This window comes from Oculina patagonica, chromosome 9, assembly GCF_052425735.1.
Source record: "Oculina patagonica isolate OP01 chromosome 9, crgOcupat, whole genome shotgun sequence".
Lineage (NCBI taxonomy): Eukaryota > Metazoa > Cnidaria > Anthozoa > Scleractinia > Oculinidae > Oculina > Oculina patagonica.
The window spans coordinates 31,800,132-31,820,126 of record NC_135766.1 but is presented as its reverse complement, the minus strand read 5'-3'; the positions used below and the strand labels follow the sequence as shown (position 1 = coordinate 31,820,126).

Sequence of the window (19,995 nt, the reverse complement as noted above, 5' to 3'; positions counted from 1 at the left end):
AAGTTTAGCCGGAATTTTTCAAGTTGTATTCCATTTCCATTCTAGCCATCCGCAACCAAAGACGCTTGTTGTTTCCGTGCTCAAATATAGCAGTTGTTAATAAAAATGGACCATTACTCTTGGTTTCAAACTACACAAATTGAAATTTAAGCTTTTCAAACTTCTGTTTAAATCGGTGACAAAGCCCCTTTATGTACGTGTATATTGATAACCAATCACGTGCGAGAACGATTCTTGTTTCGCGCGCGTTAATTGTATATCATAAAGCACAAGAAAGAAGCCAAAGCTATACATTTTACTGTCAAAACTATATTTTTTTTATCTGATCGGTGTAGACCGCCAACTTAGTATGACAGCGCTTGTTATTTTTTCACGTGTAACCCTAAAGGAGACCTTGATGATTAAAACATATTCGCCTGCTGATCGTGTTTTGTGACAGTATAATATATGGCTTAGGCTTGTTTTTGTGTTAATTATTGGGTGTTTCTTCGTGTGTCAAAATAACTTTATTGTAAACGTCTAAAGTTGTCGTTCAGTAGCATCTTGAATAATGATGAGTAAACGGGTGAAGTGAAGCCTAACGCTACTTTATTTTGAGTAATATTATTCCGAGCTGTACGCTCCCACAGTATTATTGGAGATACTGGGCACTTAGTAAGCCGTTATAAATAAACAAGTTGTAAAGTACATTATTTTCTGGTACTGCTTTTAACTATTGTCGAGTCGTATGTGATTTGTGGGTGAGAAACTCGCTTAGCCAACTTCGGGTCGATTTTCCGAAGTTATTAATAACTGAGAAAATGTCTTCATTATGATTGGCTGAGGGAAAAAATATTACTGATTTTAAATTACAATGCAGTGCAAATTGAGTTGCGCGCGATCGCAGTTTTCGTATGGTAAATGTGTACTTGTATAAAAGCTCGGCAAATAGAAATTACCATTTTTCATGATATTTTATTTTTTTAAAATTAAATTTTGAGAGAATATTCAAATATCACTATGAATGCAGATCCCTAATTGTACACCTGCACATTTCAATGATTACCAACATTTATAAAATGTCATTTCAGCCGAGAGGAATTGGTCCTATAATCGTCTAACAAAATTTAATTTAGCCGTATAAATGTACCGGCCGAAATAGCTAACGAAAATGTCGTTAGCTAACACCATGCACCTTCACACCCCTACCCCGCGTGCACCCCACGCAATTTACATCCATCTTCTATTTCACTAAAGTACTAACGCATTATCTTCATCAATGATAGAAATGCGGATATTCTTTGGTTAAACTTTATCGATATCAACGTAACATAAAAACATTTTTTCAGACCCAAACCTCCTTTTCGATGTGGATAAAGATTTCTGTACCTAATGTTGGGAAGCTCGGCACTTACACTAGGAGGGGAACGAGTGATTGAGAAAAGGAAAAGAAAATGGTAAAAGTATAAACAATTTCGACGAGGATTGTAGTTTTAGTATTACGGGAAGAGTCTAAAAGAGAAAAGTTGTACAGATATTGAGTAATAGGGGAGTGTTATAATTTATGGAAGGGGAGCTATGAGGATTTTGCAATCTGAGGCAATATTTTATGGGTGCCCCCCCCCCCCCCCACTCAGTTTCAACGGACCAGACTTATAACAACATCGACTGTCAACAATTTTTCACTTGACTTTGAAGATGACTTCAGCACAAGTTGTCGAAACGTGAATTACCATAAACAGTTCTTTTGGTAACTACATTTATCTTAACGATCACGGCTATACGAACTGGTAGAGTTTTGTATGAATTTTGGCTCCTTTCAGATCAAGTGAATCTTCCATATTAGTGATTTGTCACACTTTTGGGCTACTTAAGCTTAATCGGGAACTGTTCTTAAACTTGCATCAACTGCCATTAATTTAAACAGTGAGAGATGAACCAGTGAAAGGCGTGTAAATATACCTAAACTGACGCACGGAAATTACATTGTTTTCTTTTTATTTGACGCGCAAATGCAGGCCAATTCAAGACAGACGTCAGGGAGAATGTCACCTGAATGATGCGAGCTTTCATTAAACTTGGAATTGCTAATGCAGCTTTTTGAGCCGTCGTGCTATAGCTAGCTTAACGTTACTGCTTTCCCTTTTATAGTAATTCCGTGGCTATAGTCAAGCCATTTTTGTTGCGTTTTCTGGCAGTATTTCAGGTGGACGTGAGTTTTTTAAACGGCTGCCTTAACAAAGAAGGTTAAAATATTCACTTCAATTGCAGTACTTTCAAAGGTAAGTGCAGCGCCGTCTAACATTGTTTTATTTCGATGTTACCACGGGATAGATTGCCTCAGTGACGTTATAATGTTCCGAGTTTACATCAAAAAATCATAGCCGATGCTGCTTGTATACATCTTTCGACGATAGCGATAAAAAATAATGGTTTGTGACCATTTCTTGTTGTCTTTCACAATAACTGCTATAGCACGTACTAGTCTTTAGTCACCGAACACGCACATTTATCCTCACAAGTTTCTGAACTACGGGCCAAAACAGTTATTGGTAAAAACTATTAAAACAGGGAATGGAAGAAAAATGATTAAAAAGCTTGAGTTAAAGGGTACCGGTGGACAAACGCTTGCGAAAAGATAAACTCCTAACTTCGATCGATTGTAATTTACGGAAGAAATAAAAAACGGTCCCGTTCATTAAAGACACAATTTTATTAGAAGAGACAAATTTTTACCTGCCTTAAACAATGTCGGTCTTTCAAGTATTTAAGTGTAAATCGAGCGCTTGAGACTGTAGTAACAATATTGTAGATTCAATAATAGAAATTGAAGTAGTAAATATGGCATAAATGTAAAATCGTGGCAAAGCATTTATATCATTGACAAAACTGAACACTTTTCAATCGATTTCGGCTTCCCGATGAATGTTTTGAAAGGAATTGTGTTCGTAGGATAGTAATTCTCGGACTAAAAAATATTATCTCCTGAAAGACAGTTTCGGTACAGCTAAACATACTTGTTTTTAACGAATTAATAAACTCTGCGTTGATTCCCAGCAGAATTTCTTTGTGATGAACAGTGCGAAAATGAAACTGAATGAAATGCGTAGTTTGGACGTACGGCACAATATTGCGAGAATTATTTTGACTGTTTTTAATTAAAGAACCCACAGGCAGCCCAAGCTCACGTTTGGAGCGGTCGGTAGGTATAAAAAAACTGGTGTTGCATAACACTAGACCGTTGAGAATATTATAAGGCTTTGTATGGGATTTGGGTCGATTTTGCCGTATTTATGCTTAAAATACGTATACTGTAAATATACAAAATAAACTTACTTTTGCCATTTGCTGTGTCCTCTTGCCTGTTTTTCGTATAAAAGTGGTGTTTTAGTCGATTTTTCTCTTTCCTGTTCCTTCCGTCTTAAGAAGGAAGGAACAGGAAAGAGAAAAATCGACTAAAACACCACTTCTATACGCAAAACAGGCAAGAGGACACAGCAAATGGCAATAGTAAGTTTATTTTGAATATTTACAGTATTTTAAGCATAAATACGGCAAAATCGACCCAAATCCCATACAAGGCCTTATAATATTCTCAACGGTCTAGTGTTATGCAACCACCAGTTTGTTTATACCTACCGACCGCTCTAAACGTGAGCTTGGGCTGCCTGTGGTGTCAGTGTTTAATTTGTGTTGATTGCTAACGAGAAGAGCTATAATTAAAATTATTTTTGTTTGCTATTTTTAAGATGATGTTCGGTCTTGTAAAAAGTTTTAAGATATTTATACCTAATCGTACCTTTTTGGTACGCTTCGGCGGCATATCAGGCGAGTTTGGTCGAGCCATGGTTCGTATTTTGGCGAGACGTAGTCGAGCCAAAATACCCAGCCAAAAATCCGGTGATATTATTCGCTCTGTCGAAGCCATGCTTGCCAGACACGTAGTGCAAAATGTGTTGACCTGCTTGTATTGATACTTTTTTGGTCTTCAACTCTTTTATCAAGTCCTCTCTCACATTTTTTTACTCGTTTATTTGGAGTTTCATTCCCTAACTTTTCAAAATCCAAATTCAGCGAAAAATTTGGAAACTCCGACTCCATTGTTTCAGTGTGAATGTTTCAGTACTCGTCGGCAAACATCGCGCAATTGGCGAGCGCGCTCAAGTTTAGTTTTGGCGGGAAAGTTTTTCTTATTTTACGACCGGTAAGCACCAGCTAATTTAAAATACTCGTTTCTGTTTTATTGGTAAAACCTCTTTCCAATTCATAGTACGGAAACACTACTTTAATTCAAAGTGACCGTGATATGGTGGCATATCAGGTCAGTAACTTGATATCGTAGGATATCAGGACAGTAGATCGCGCTTCTGATTGGCTACTTGCGAATTTGGGTACGGTAATATTTATTATCATGATAAGGCATTATATTTTGGCAAAAAGAACATAGTTCAACATGTAATAACGGGTGCCCTCATTCATTCATTCATTCATGTTAACATGTTAAAAGCGAAGATGTCTTTTTAAAGAATCTGTCAAGTTTAAATATTTTCTTAGTATTTTCATCATTCGTTATAACGTAACAAAAGGACATCTATCGTTTGCTTTAGGTCTACTTAGCTTAAATGTAAAACGTTTTCTATAGTTTTTTGTTTTTTTGTTTTGTTTTGTTGACTTCCCCCCCCCCCCCCCAAAAAAAAAAAAAATGATTTATACATTATAAATAATTGACCACCTTTGTGTTAAATATTAACTGTTTTGTTCTGATAAACAGGTATGAGCGATGTAGCCTTTGACAATTGGCGCATTGCAACACATGCACCTGAGTTAAATTGTGCGCAACTTCACTCAGCTTCTTTTAAGAGCCCTCACTTCAACTTTTCTGAAAATGAGCGACTCTGCTGTTTTGACGATACCTCGAAGAATGAAAGGCTGTAAGTCTTTTCCAGTGCTGTTTTCGCTGTTCGTATTTTTCATTTCGGGAGGATGGCTTCACTGTTCCACGGTTGCTGACCACCATGGTGAGTAAGCTGCCAGTACATGCTAAGTTAAAGGTTTTCCACTTTACGACTTTCCAACTGGGCGATAATTTCTTTTTGCAATATTCGGATCATACCGGGAAATATCAACGCTTTTTTGAACATTTGTTTCGAGTAAAAATGTCGTGAGTGCAGTGTTGAGAGCGCTTGCCTCCCAAAATCCTTGATCAAGTGTCGTGTCTTGGTTTAGTTTGTTGTTGGCCTTGTCATTCCGATGGTTTTCCTCCAAATTCTCCGCTTTTCCTTCGTCCATAAAATCCAACAATCTAAATTTCAATTCGATGCTGATGCATAAACACTCCCTAACGAGTTAACGTTCCTTGGCACCCTTAGCTACTGGTCAACGGATGAAAAATAGAAGGGGGAATAAATAAACTCGAAGGGAAAATGAAAGGGGAGGGAGGGTTATAGTAAGATAATTAAATTGACTGGCGGTAGCTTTTTGCGATGTAATTCCGCTCAAAAATAAAATCATATTAAAAAAATCAATTTCCAAAGGTTTCAAAGGAACGAACTTGAAATGTATCCAACACGAACTCTTATTAAATGTCATCAAGAAAAAAAAATAAGATGTCATTTTAAACACGACGTATTTGTGGATTAAAATATAACTAGCTGTCATTATTTGCAGGTCTTGGCTGCCGCAGTCTTAGGTTTGCCAAACCAGTCAACGGTTCTGCCCTGCAAGGTCATGTGATTGAAAACATCTCTGTGAAGATGGAAATTGATGACGTACGATTTGAATGTAGAGTTCTATGCGGCGAGGAAAGTACATGTGTGTCTATCAACATCGGCCCGCCAGCAAACGACGGCTTCAGTCTATGCCAGCTAAGCAACTCTGACCACATTCGACACCCTGACGACCTCAAACAACAAGAAGGATTTCTTTATTGGGCAACTCAGGTTAGACAAATGTTAGAAGTTGCAGTCGATGGTATCTTGACTTTGCTTTTAATTTGATTTTAATTTTTGATAGTTTGTAAAGAAATATTGAGGAACCATTATTTCTACTCATCAGAATCCGTGCTCAAGTGACCCATGCTTTTACAATGCCACATGCCTAAATGGATTTACAGACAAGAGATACATTTGTTTGTGCCAAGATGGTTATAAAGGAGAAACATGTACTGAAAAAATTGGTAAGGCTACCAGGCCATTTGTTACAAGTGTCAGAGTATTCACAAGGTTGAGGGGTGGGCTCTTGGAAATTCGCCTCGATTTTATTTTATTTCGAAACGTTAAGTGCACATGTTACTTACGGTCAAACATTTTCCGGTAAGAGTCCTTTAATGGATTTCGCTCATACTCTTGCCATGGGTAGGTCTTAATATGAAATAAATCACAGTATAATTTGTTTGGCTACATATCGATTTGTTTTCGAGAAAATCGATAATTCTAAAATCCAGCAAAATTGACGCTTTCGGAGCTCAAAATTTATGCCGAGTTTGTTAGCTTCGCGTCGAAAAATAAAGCACTCTGGGAGAAAAATACCTATTAAATATCGAAGAATAACATCAAATTAGTACGTCGAAAGCAATTTCTGCTCTTGAAGTCCTTTTATTTACAAAATATAATTAAATTTATTCGACACACTTTTGATTTAATTCAAAATAGGTCAAACTTATTGCTTTATTTAAGTATGAGCGAAGCGAAATAAATGGCCGAAAATTTGGTATTAGACAGAAAAATGATTGTTCTTTTCGATACAAAAAGGATTTCCTGGAGAAATGATTTAGTGCGATGCTTTCAGATCTCAAAGTTGCTTAAAATTCGTTAATTTAACCGACCGTGACATTGTTGATCTTATCAACTTTATGTAAACATTCCAGGCAAAGGTTAATTTTCCCCATGTGAACTTCAACTGAGTAAAATAAAAACATAGACTTGCTTACCGTGGTGTTCACTGATACATTGTAAATCCTGTTTTCCTCATTTACGACGAAACCTAAGCCCTCGGCGAAGCTGGTTATCCGATTTTCCTGACGCGCCATTTGTAACTGATTTCCACGTCTTGAAGTGACAGTTCTTTTCCATGCATTCTTGAAAACAGTCCAGTCTTAACTGATCAGTGTAAACAGAAATACGAAGTACTTTGCTTGAAATCAACTTAAAGCTTGGCAGCAGTGGTAGATAAATCGATACGGCCGGCGAATCTTCGTTTCGAATACCGCCATTTTAGATTTGTCGGCCCTTTGTCCTACGGTATGCAGATAATTAATTCACACTTGAGTAACTTCCGGCACATGAAATCGACAACCACCGTGACCAGAATTTGAAACGACGTTAAAATCCCTATAAGACGGACATCTCTTTTAGACGAACTGAGTTGGAGCCGGTCCCGAAGGTTTTTACCAGCATAATTGGAAGGGCCTCTGGTATTCAGTTAGAAAGAACTTGCATTCAAAAGATACCGCGTTCTAGAAACAAGTCACCCCGTTTTGGCTGCTGATATTTTGAAACTTTTGTGTGTTTAACTCTTGCAGGGAAGGCCAAAAAACAGTCAAAATTGACCACATTTGGTTTTTATTTATTTTCTCAGGAGATATTAACAACTGAGAAGAAAGACATACCTCTTTTGAAAGGTTATGGAACAGGCTTTCAGGAAAAAATGTTTTTGTCCAAAACAAACCATAATATTTTTGAATATATTAATTTAATTACCTTAAATTACAATAAAATGGCCAAAAATTTTGGACAAAAAGCAACAAGTTTCACAAATGTTTAAGGTTATAAGAAAAAGTTAAAAGCAAAAATGTTCCTTGTTATTTTGGCAACATATTCAGCAATTCTGGCTGAAAAAGAATGAAACAAGAATTTATTACAATTTATCTAAGCAAATTTTGAACCTAATTTGCATAAATTAGCATACATATTTAGGTCAAGTAGCGTCACAGAATTTCGAATATTTTGTTACTTCTGTTGTCCTAAAAACCCTTTTCCTCAAAATATTACGATCTCCTTATACTCAGAGATAAATTCAGACATCCATTCTAAGCAACAAGCAAGGTTTTGTACGCAGAAAGCAAATATAAATAACATTTCATTGCATTTCAGACCATGTGCCCTCGTACGGTTCGTACCAAGTACACAACTCTCACCTTGATTTCGATCGATTCATCGCTTGTATTTCGCAGTTGACGATCAAGATCAATAGGCATCCCATTATTACTGCCTTCTTTCTCTTAAAACAAATTCAAAAGCTCTCTCTGCCCTGACAACCGCAATTGACGAAAGCTTCGCGTTTGACACCATTTTGAATTGATTTTTGTCCGAATCGTGAAATACGTCGTGTAGGCCACATTCAAGTGTATTAGCTCAAATTTGCGGGGGGATTGGGTAATTATCTTGTCACGCATTCTGCAAAATTTTGTAGCGATTGGACGAAGAATAAATTTTCAGTGATTTTTTTCGTCATCGTTCCTGAAGGAACGATATTTAAAGAGGGTAACCCAGTTGAGTTAAAATGCTATACCTCGTTCTAGATATCGTTTTTTATTGAAAATCCCGTTCTAGATCGGGAACCCAAAATCACGACCTCATTGGACGGCACAGAGCCGTTTTGGGGAATACCCCAGCTTCCACAACTCCCTCCTAATGAAGTTCGCCTAGGGAATTGAGAATTAAGGTGATTATAAAGTTATTACTTTATATCACTTGTTGTTTGGAAACTTGAGTCGTATTGTAATTACAACCGTCGTATTTACGAAGGAACAGACTGCGGATAATATTTGAAATTTAAACCGTCTTTCCCCTAATAGCTTCCAAATCAACTCAAAAACACACCGGAAAACAGGTTTAAAAACAAAATATTTATATAATGACTGTGATACTTTTAATACATTTTGGTCCCCTGACGGCGAGGCGCTCGTCCCTCCCCGCAAGCTCTGGCGGGGGGCACCTTCCCTTGTTTACGCCGGACCCCAACAGAATATATTTGCTTTCATGTCCAAATTGAGCACTCTACTAGGATGAGTCATTGCCGCTAGCATTGCGCATGCTCACTAGTTTTTCCAGTTTGAGCACTCTGGCATGGCTTAGATGATACCACAAGTGTGGGATCATTTGGGGTAGCTATACAGCTTAACCTCCATCCTAGCTTCAGCACTGCACTGATGAGGCCCAGAAGGCCGAAACAGTACTGTCTGCAGTTAGATATAGCTCTTTGGCATTACAAAGCTTTGCTTTCATGTCCAAATTGAGCACTCTACTAGGATGAGTCATTGCCGCTAGCATTGCGCATGCTCACTAGTTTTTCTAGTTTGAGCACTCTGGCATGGCTTAGATGATACCACAAGTGTGGTAGCTATACAGCTTAACCTCCATCCTAGCTTCAGCACTGCACTGATGAGGCCCAGAAGGCCGAAACAGTACTGTCTGCAGTTAGTTATATGGTCATATATATATATTTTTAACATTCAAGGAAGACGGATCCATCTTAGATTTTGTTTTCACCTGTTTTGTCTTGACCTAATCAAGAACTTGGGCAAAGGTAAGAACAAAACAATATAAAATAAAGCGAAGCAACGCAACAGAAGAACTTTAGACCCGGGAGTTAAAAGCGCTGCCATGCAACCATTTAGCAACTTTCTCAAACGGTGGCTACCTAAATTACATGTTCAGCCCAAAAGTTTTTTATTTAGAGCTTATATTAATATAGCAATAATATGGTGCCTCAACCAATACTATACCAAAACGCAGGGTACTATCTGGTCACGGCGGTTGTCGATTTCATGTGCCAGATGTTACGCAAGTGTGAAATACATCATCTGCATACCGCAGGACAAAGGGCCAACAAATCTCAAATAGCCGTTTTTAAAAAGAAGATTCGCCGGCCGAATCGATTTATCTACCACTGCTGCTGTCCGGAACGGATACCGTCCGATTTTCGGACCGGATAGGCCTTCTGTTTACACGGGACCGTTCTGGAACCGGTCCGGGACGGATCCATAACTGGACCTGCTATTGTGATGCACATTTGTGGTGCCAAGTTCCAAGAACACTGCTTTAATAGTTTTAGAGGTATTGTTTATTCAGTATTTTACCATTTTTAGAGTCAAATCTTGTGACGTCATCACTGATCTAATTTGCATAATACAAAAACGTCAAAATCTCTGAAACGAAAAAAGATATTTCGAAAAGAAAAACGCCATTCTTCTGTATTTCGAAAGGCCTTTCAAATTAGCAGAAAATATTTTTCATGTCATATACACTTTAAAGTTTCCATTAATATGAATATTTCTTTTGACTTTGACTTTTTGAAGTGATTCTCGTGATACTGCCCCTTTAAGAGCAGAGATTTTATCAAGGAGACATTTCTTTCTCGGTGTTATTGCGCATTTTGAAAGGGGTTTTATTGTTTACAAAGATAACCTGTCAAAGGAATCCTAGATGACAAGGTTATATGACGGTCACTTAAGCTGCCCTTCATTACTGCCTTGCAACCAAATTCTCTTTTAATTTCATACCCAATTGCACTTGCGTGGATGACGTAGTTTGTAACTAAATGTTCCTTTAAATTCTTTCTCAGATTTCAATGCTGTCTTCACAAATCTCGGTGCGAGTGGAAAAAATGGCCCAAAATCACCTGGAAACTACTACACAGGTCAGGATCATGACAGTCAAGTTAAACTTTCCAGGGGTATTAAACAGTGGACTGTGCCGTACACTGGAGAATACAAAATGGAAGCAGTTGGGGCAACAGGAGGTTACGTCATGAATAGTGAGTACCGAGGAAGAGGAGCCAGAATGATCGGAACTTTCCGCTTATTCAAAGGCGAACTGATTCAAATACTTGTCGGTCAAGAAGGGAGGAAGAGCAAATTTAGTTCTGTTGGCGGTGGAGGTACATTTGTAGTGAGAGGGAGCAACACGCCTTTGATAATAGCTGGAGGTTGAGGAGGGATACAAAAAGCACAGTCAAGGCATGCAGGATGTGATGCAAACGCCAGCACCACAGGGAATCCTGGGTTCAGGTCATGGTCAGGGGGGAGCGGTGGGCATGGCGCACAGGTTGCTGATAATCCTTCAGGTAAGGTTAAGATATCGCATTTGGAAAAATACTGATCGAATATTATTTGTTTGTTTTCCCAAAAGCATATATCAGGGATGAATAATATCATCTAACATAGCAAATCAAAACTGAAGCAAAAGGTCGCAGGTTAACTATTGCAAACCAGCGTTTTTTTCAATTTTATACAACGACCTACCAGTTTAAACAGCAAGTCCTGGAGAACATTGAACGCCTGTATTTGTGCCATTTAGTTTGTCCAAGTTTTGTTTTATACATAGGTACTTGGTGTCCGGTTTATGGTGCATATTTTTAAAGTTGCGTGTTTTAAAGTGAACTGCTCTTTAAATAACTATTCAAAGTGGCTATGAGCCACTAAACTCGGAAAATTTATTATGAAACAAGAATCGAAAACAACAAACTGACAAATAGAGATTTGCTAAAACAAATGATGTTAAACTCTCCACTATTCAGTTCACTTCACTAGCTTAGTTTCATTGTCATCTAGCTGCTCATCGAGAGCAGGCCGAAAGGGCAAGTGATAGAGTTCCCATCGGTTGCAAATTGTTTTCTTTCTTTTTATTTTTCCTTTTTGTTTTTTGAAGGTTAGGCAAAATAATAATATCATTAGAAAAATTAAGTTTTGGTCTATTTCAAGAAAACTGACATTAATACAATATTTCGGCTGGTAGTTAAGCATGCATGTAACGTATTTATTCGGCTATATAAAGCCGAGACCCTAGACTTTTAGTTTTTGGAACCAGTTAGACTCTGACAAAAAATAAACCCAAATCACTCGGCTATAAGCCGAGACCCAATTTTTCCTTCAAACTATAAAACAATCCACGCGCAGCGAGCGAATCAACATATTCGTTAAATCACAACTATGTAATTGAAAAACAACAACTGATAAAGAATTAATTTATTAATAGAACCGTACACAAGCGTGACAAAACATTCACCTGAGTTCAGAATCCCATCTCAAACAATCACGCATTCTTCTGAAGAATTAAGCGGTTATCGATCATCATGCCAAAAGCTACTGGTTTTCAAACAACTAAACCTTCAAATTGAAAGTTGTTGCCGAGGTAGAGACAGTTCAGAACAACTGCAAAATCGCCAGAGGATACGGGATGATTCCTGATGATTCAGTAAATCTTCAGTTCGTCGCAATTCGCCAAGTTGCTAGCGAAAAGATCAAGCAGATCAAGCAGGTGAACTTTAAATGTCATCAAAACGAAACATGTGCTGTTACCAGTATTTGTCTAGTACTCTGAATCCAATCAAACTCTACTGGAGTGGTTTCTTTTAGCAGAGAAGTCGTGGTATTATAAGTTTTCGGTTTCGAACAAGAATATTACATCAAGCCGATTTCTGTCAGATCGTGTTACAATGTTTACCAAGCGCGTGGGAACAGCAGCTTCTGATTGGTCAGTTTCTGGTGTCGCCACAACAAGCCAAAACGATCGATTCCTGACCCTTCTTCTCTTGAAAAGTCACGTTAGCAGTGATTCTGCAATTTAACTAAACTTTAAGGAAAGAAACAGCCTCGGAAGGAAAGGAACAGTCTCAGTCTCAAGAACAGTCTCAGGCAGAAATAATTATTGTAGAAGAGATTGCAAGGAAATTGTTTATGACATGCGGGAATTTGAATGCCCTCGTCAGTTCAAAAGACGATCACAGTACGCCGACAAAATAAATAATATTCCAGAGCGAGCCGATGGACGACGAGTTCCAGCCTAAATATCAAAGAAAAGGCGAATAAAAACTTCATTCCTAATGTTGCTTCATTAAACCAAAGGGTTTTTAAAGAGCCGCCACTAAAATAAGAGGTACTGACCAAGAATAAATTACAAATGCTTGCTAATAATTTTCGTTTGCTGATGATCGCTCGGCCTCGGCTTATAGATGAATATTTCATTCAAATTTAATTCTTTTCTAGTATCATCGAATTTGTTTCGGAAATACTCAGCGATAAATCGAAACCCCAATTTTGTTGAGTTTTAACCAGTTCTCAGTAAGATTTGGTGAAAATATATAGCCTTTGTGTACTTCATATATGCGCATGCGTTCAGCACAAAATTCCGTGTGCTTGAGTCTACGCCTGGAAGAATGCATACCACAAGGAGAACTTTGGGTTTTCAGAAACAAATATATAGCATTTGTGTACTTCATATAAAGTAACACAGATATCGCTCGCATTTTCCCCAGCCCCCTACTCGCTTCACAAGATTAATTGATTAATTCAATTTGATATTTATTAATTAATTCAATTAAAACGTTTACGGGAATCGAGGGAAGGAGGGAAGGAGTGAAATCGGCCCACTCACCAAAACTCGGAATTTTCCGAGTTAAAAGGAGCTCACTGACTTCAAAACATTTCATTTATTTATTCAATTATTTATTTGTTTATTTTTTATTTATTGGAATACCGTTTTTGTGATTTTCGTGAGTAATAACGTTATTAAATATTTTTTCACTGTTATTCACTCTCCAAGACCATGCATCCAGTAAGAAAAATAACATGCAGGCCACATTAGTTAAAGGGTAGACAAGAGCAGTGCTGCTTTTTCTGGAAGTGAGAGACACATTGGCCCCTCGCACTGCTTGTCACTTGAATTGCATACAAGAGGCTACCCTAACACAAAACTGGGCACAAAGCCCGTTTATGGAGACAACACGGAGCAGAATATTCTCTTTGACCATATCAATGAGATGTGTACCAGTGTTAAACTGAAGAAGCACTCAAAACGCCATTTTTAAGTTTAAAAATGTATGAAAAATAATGGAGCAAGATACGAAAAATCTGATACATCGTTTTTTAGACCAATATATGTAGATCAAATTCCACATAAAAGTTTAATGTTGCGCAACATCATAATTGCAAACAAAATGCTGACGTTGTTTATTATGGTCTATATGACCAAAACAAAATCTAAATTTACAATCTATATTCAATAAGCTTTCAGAAAATATGTACTTTATTGGGGTTAGCATTTATGGTTTGCACACAATTTCTCTTGGAACGCAAACGCCGATTTTCCTTCCGTGATACCTGTTGCGTTTGTTCAACCTTTAAATTTTACATGAAACGGCAAACTGATTAAAAAAAACTAGGAAAAGATAAAATAAAACATTAAATGTAGGGTTATTAAAAGTCAAACAGAGATACTTTATGCCAGAGTTTGGACTGAAAGGTGTAATATTCAAGCCGTAGAATTATTAAATGGTATTTATTAATCGGGCGTGGCCGATTTATAGTTTACCCTTTGGTCGTCCTAGAGCGTAGTCTCCTGGCGCGGCCAAAAAGACGGGGATAGCTTGGGGTTGCTACAAAACCGCTACGGGTGACGCATACCGCAATGGTTTTCATTTTAGTTTTGACAGGAAATCGTTGCAGGCACACTTGGTCGACTTTTGGGTTAATGTGTAATCAGGTTGGGTTTTTTTGCTTCGGCGGAAGGACAGAGAAAAAAGCTTACGGGGCAAAGTACAGTATGGGGCCCAGTTCTCGGCCACTTTTGACGTAAACTTGTATTTCTTACCTCAGAAGAACCGCAGGAACTTGAAATTTCTCCCAGAGCTAGCTACATTATTCAGCTTTTTTGTGTAAAGCTATCGACCGGTCAAAAATTAATTTTCCCGAGCAATAATAAAAATAAAAGCTCCATTTGTGGGCCCAGTTCTCGGCCACCTTGGCCCAGTTCTCGGCCACTAAAAAGCTTGTGCGCAATTATCTGTAAAAAAAATGCTCAATTAATTTTCACAGTCATATAATCACTCTGTAAACCTATTTATGTTATATCGATCCCAAATTATTTTTTATGAGGCTTTGTTTTACTTTAGAAAAGAAGGATTTTAACGCGCCTAGTTGCCTATGTGCAGGTTCTGGCAAAACCGCATTGTGTGACCCGTGCATTTAGATGGTTTATTTTGCAGTGAAAAGGTCTTGAAAGATTTAGGTGTTGTAGAAATAATAGACAAGACAAGAGTCAGCTCAAAACTTAGAGATAAGATTGAACTTTATTTTTAAAACATTTATTTCTTTCATTCTGGCAGCAGCAGATGAAATTATATTAAAAACCAAGCGCTAAGCTGTGATAGCGAGCAGGGTGGCCGAGAACTGGCGAATACGCAAACGTCGCAAGAAAAAATTTCGAAGTAAATTAAGACCAAAAAATACAACGGTTCAACGAAAAGCTAACTAAAGCAGAAAGCTGAATTATTCTACGTTTCACATGCCAAAAATTAGCTCGTATGGTGGGGGCTTTTGGATAAAATACGAATTTAACTACATCCATGAATTTTATAAAGGAGCCGTAAACAAACAAATTTTTCGGGAATGCAAATTCACCTACCTCCGCGTAAACTCGACGTGTGAGCTTTCTAAATCGAATTGAACGATCGAACTCAAGATACTTAAAGCACATGAATCAGTCTATCGTTTGAAGGAAATACCTTTTTCTTTTAATTCAACGGGAGTGTGAAAAAACGCGTTGAACACAAAGTGGCCGAGAACTGGACCCGGCCGAGAACTGGGCCCCATACTGTACTGATATTCACCATTGTGAAATTGCACTTACTTTGACAAGTTAAAGTTATTTTTGTAAATGAAAAAGGTAACGTCATTGATGTCACGCAGTGTTTTTTTTAGCAAACTAGATGGTTTGCTGGTTTCTGACTATGGATGGGGGTGTGATCTTGCGGTATATTTTTTGAGCCTGACTCCGCCGTATAACTTTTTTTTTATTTAGCAAGAACTGTGTCGATTTTCATTTCTGAACAATTGGTCGTCAAGTCGTTTGTCACAAAGAGTAGAATGTTTGTACAGCATGTTTTGGAATTATTTTAGATTTGGTTAGTAAGACGCTTCTGAAGACCTGAGCAAAACATTGGGAATGTACAGTATTAATAGGAACTTGAATGGAATTTTTCACAAGTTGGATAAAGGTATCAACTGAAAAAAATGGACTTCAAAATGAGAACTTGGATTTTGTTGTAATTAAATTTTATCGCGGATTGGATGCATAATATCACGGCTTTGAAAGTCTTCAAATAATTAGAAAGGTTCCTTTCTTCCTTTTGATCTTATTGTTATTTTCATGTATTGATTATTCGAAAGTGGTTTTCGTTGATACGAAAAAAAAACGGGTTTTCACTGAATTGCTTGAAGTATTTTTAGACGTGATAATATTGGCTTAATCAAATTACATTGTGCACGAAATATTTGTTATTCTTTTGTCTTGAAACTTTGAGGAAATTGAAATTTTTGTTTGACAGTAGTGTACGAAAGGCATTTTATAGAACTGAATAAAAAATAAGAAACATTGATAAAGGTTATTTCAAAGATTTATTTTGCCTGATTTTGAAGGGTTTCAGGAGTTTTAAAGAGTGCTGGTAAGCGGCTGTATGTTGTTTGTGATTACGGATCTTATTTAGTTTCGAACGCTCTAATTTTTGAAAGGTTAAAACAGGTTAAAACCGGGCGGTTTCATGAGTTTTTGGGTAGAAAGGTACGGTGGTGGTCAAATAAAAAATGTTTGGAAAGGAATGACTGTAGTAGCACGTAAGTCGGAGGTTTGCGTGAGTCACGGGGTATAGTATGCGTGAGCTGGATTTCCGGCGTCATAACGGCATGTTTTGTTCTGAAAGATACACTCGACGTTAAGTTAGCTTAGTCGGCTTGGGAAACTATTTTAAAAATGAATGTTGTAATAGTTAATTAATAGTAATCTAGAATTAACCCACTCTCGATTGGAGTCTGTTCTGGATTTGCGCTACCTTTTCGCCGCGAAGGAATTTTGTAAAATTTCGCTAGTGGAAAGAGGTACTGTAAGAAAAGTATCAATAACTCAAAAGGAGGAACTTCTTTGTAGCTCTGAATTAAGACGTATGATAAAATTTTAGAATAAGAAACTTTCGATATATGGTTTTCATATTGTTTTTGTCAATTTCCTTTTGTGGCAGATTTTTTGAGAATCAGCTTTTCTTTCGTGTGATGACAGACACAGGACAGAACGAGAGGTGGATGAGAAAGATGCCGAAGATGAATAGGCACCGAAAAACGACAAGAACCGTCAAGGACTTATCTTTAGAGGGCGGGGAGTTTTGGGATACTGTATTTCGAGGACTGGACTGGACTAGTAAAACGCGGACTAGTAAAACGCGGACTTGTAAAACGCGGACTAGTATAACGCGGACTAGTAAAACGCGGACTTGTAAAACGCGGACTAGTAAAACGCGGACTCAGGTAAAACGCGGACTTGTAAAAGGAGGACTAGTAAAACGCGGACTTGTTAAGTATTGCGAAAAGGCTGCACTTTGCTAAGTGTTACAAATTTATATTTTCTAGACGTCTAGTTCAATCGTTTATTTGTATTGTGCGAAATATATTTTTATAAATTGAGACCATTATGTCATTAAGTAATAATGCAATCTTGAAAACATTCCAGATTTTCATTATTAAAATAGAAACACGAACAATTCAAATTTGGGAAAACAAGCCTGTCAAATTGACGTTGCCATGGTTACAAGTTACTGGAACAATAACTACAGTCAAACCGGATGTTCTTTTGATGGGAACTTTGCAATGTTGCGGCGCAATGTTCCAATGTTGATTGACAGTTTGCTCGTCGCAACTTGCAACTTTCAATTCAAATTTGCTTGAAATTCCGGTTTTCATTTTGCCGTATAAAACGAGGTTGTACCACCTTTGTTTCAAAGAAACAGAAAATTATTTCCCCTTATTCGACTGTTCATCAACAGAATGCGAGAAATAAGCGACAGGCTTAGCTTACATTGCTAAGTTAGGAATTACGCTTCTAAATTACAAACGTAAGCCGTAACTTGCGGAGCAAATTTGAATTTTTAAGCGCAATTTCAAGTTTGGCGATTTCAACTATGCCTGTCGCTAATTTATCACAGTCTGTTGATAAGCAGTCGACCTTAGGACAATTATTTCATCCTTCTTTGATACAATGGAGGAATTATTATGTTTCCAACTTGCTCAGGCAAATTTAAATTGAAATTTGCAAGTTGCGACGAGCAAACTGTCAATCAATATTGGAACATTGCGCCGCAACATTGCAAAGTTCCCATCAAAAGAACATCCGGTTTGACTGTAATCCTACCAAATTACCGCGAGATAAATTTTAGATAAACGCGCAAAGTTTGGCAGCGTTTGGTTGAATATTGAAAAAGTTATAAGCGTCCAAAGTCAGCGTGGGCCACAAAAGCACCCCCCCCCCCCCCCCCGGCCTGAATAGGTTTAAGTAGCTGTTTTTCCAGTGATTTTTACTGTACTGTACCTTGCCTTTCAAGTCAAAACAAATAGCTTATTATTAAGCGCCCGATTTTAAGCTTCTTAAGCTTCTCAAGCTTCTTGTTTAATTATAAATTACAGAGCAATGTATGGGCACGTTAGACAGAATTGCTAATTTCTCGGCTCTCGAAAGATTTTCATCAAAAACAAAAAATGTAGGGTTATAAAGAGTCATACAGAGATACTTCGTGCCAAATTTTAGACTGAAAGGTGTAATATTCGAGCCGTAGAATTATTTAATCGTACTTAATTATTTAATTTTATTTATTTCATATCTTGTTTGTGTAATTATTTAATTTATTCATTCATTTAATTGATCGATCGATTGATTCATTCATTGGTTGATTAATCGATACATTGATTTGCTTGTTTTCAATTTTTTAGGTGGCGGCGGTGGTGGCTTTTACTCTAATGGAAGAAATGGGAATAGCTCTGCTGTCATAGCCGGAGGAGGAAAAGGATTTCTTCAGGGAGGGAAGGGTGGAAACTCCGTTTATAAAAGTTCGGATGGTGGGTTTGGAGGAGGAGGTGCATGTCTTCCCTATGGAGGTGGGTCGGGAGGCGGGGGAGGGTACTCTGGGGGAAGCAGTGGAAATAATGAAGCTGACTCCTGTGGGGGAGGGGGAGGATCTTATAATGTTGGAAAAAATCAGCAAAATGAATGTTGTTACAACAGAGCCGGCCATGGTTATGTGACTATTACATTTGTGTAGAAAAAAAAGCCTGGCACACAGTATGTTATAAAAGTAGTCATAAGCAACCACCATAAGCTATATATTTATGTAATTATAAGAGCACGAATTATGCAACTGGTAACAAATCACTCTTTGATCATTTAGAACAATTGCAAAGATACAAGTGTGATTTATATTTTTACTATTGCTACAGTAGCTAAGAATTGGTTTATCTCTGAATGTAACTGCGCATTGGAACGCCTCGTATGAAAGCAGAAATGTGCGTATTTAGGAAGCAGTAAAAGAACCTTGATAATTTTGAGCAAATAAATTAGGACAGATCTTTTAGTAATTTAGTAGCTTTGTGCCAAATATTTTAATAGCTTCATTTCATAGCTTGTAATACTACTGAGTATAGCAAACACCATAGCAACGGTTTTTTGTTCGTCCATAAATAGAAACAATATAGCAAAGTAAATAACTTAACGAAAAGAACTATCGATAACGTAAGAAAAGGGAAATGATTCAGTTATGTCAGTTTGTCTTGATTGTAAATTACTGCGTAATTGATGCTAACACAACAATTGCGAGAATTCGCTTGTTCTTTGGAAACTTCTGTTGAGATTGACTAATATTCGATAAGTGGTACTATATATTCCTGAAAAGCCCGTCCCTAAGCATATTCAGGGCAATTGATCATAAATTGGATGTTTAGTGTGTTTCAATCTTATAATTAAACATATTAATAAAAGTTGTATTGTTGATTTCTTTTCTGTGATTTCAAGTTAATATTACCTCACTGAAATATACCGCTACGATACTTATCGCTTTCTTGTTCAATCGTCCGCGTAAAAGTGCATTTGGCCCCTGCTGGCCTGCAAAGCTGGGCTGTTATAGATTTAATTGGTTTACTATGTCAACATAGCAGTGATGTTCTCATTATAAGCGGTGACGTCATCGCTTTATGCCAACGCACGA

At 37.5% G+C, this 19,995-nt stretch overlaps 1 pseudogene across 1 annotated transcript; it reads left to right on the top strand.

The window, feature by feature from the left end:
* The first annotated feature begins 4,878 nt into the window (after positions 1-4,878).
* On the top strand, positions 4,879-19,708 carry LOC144664850 (uncharacterized; annotated as a pseudogene). The gene is made up of 5 exons (XR_013572862.1): positions 4,879-4,997; positions 5,647-5,918; positions 6,034-6,154; positions 10,543-11,043; positions 18,728-19,708. The product of XR_013572862.1 is annotated as an uncharacterized LOC144664850 (transcript).
* Positions 19,709-19,995: the final 287 nt, after the last annotated feature.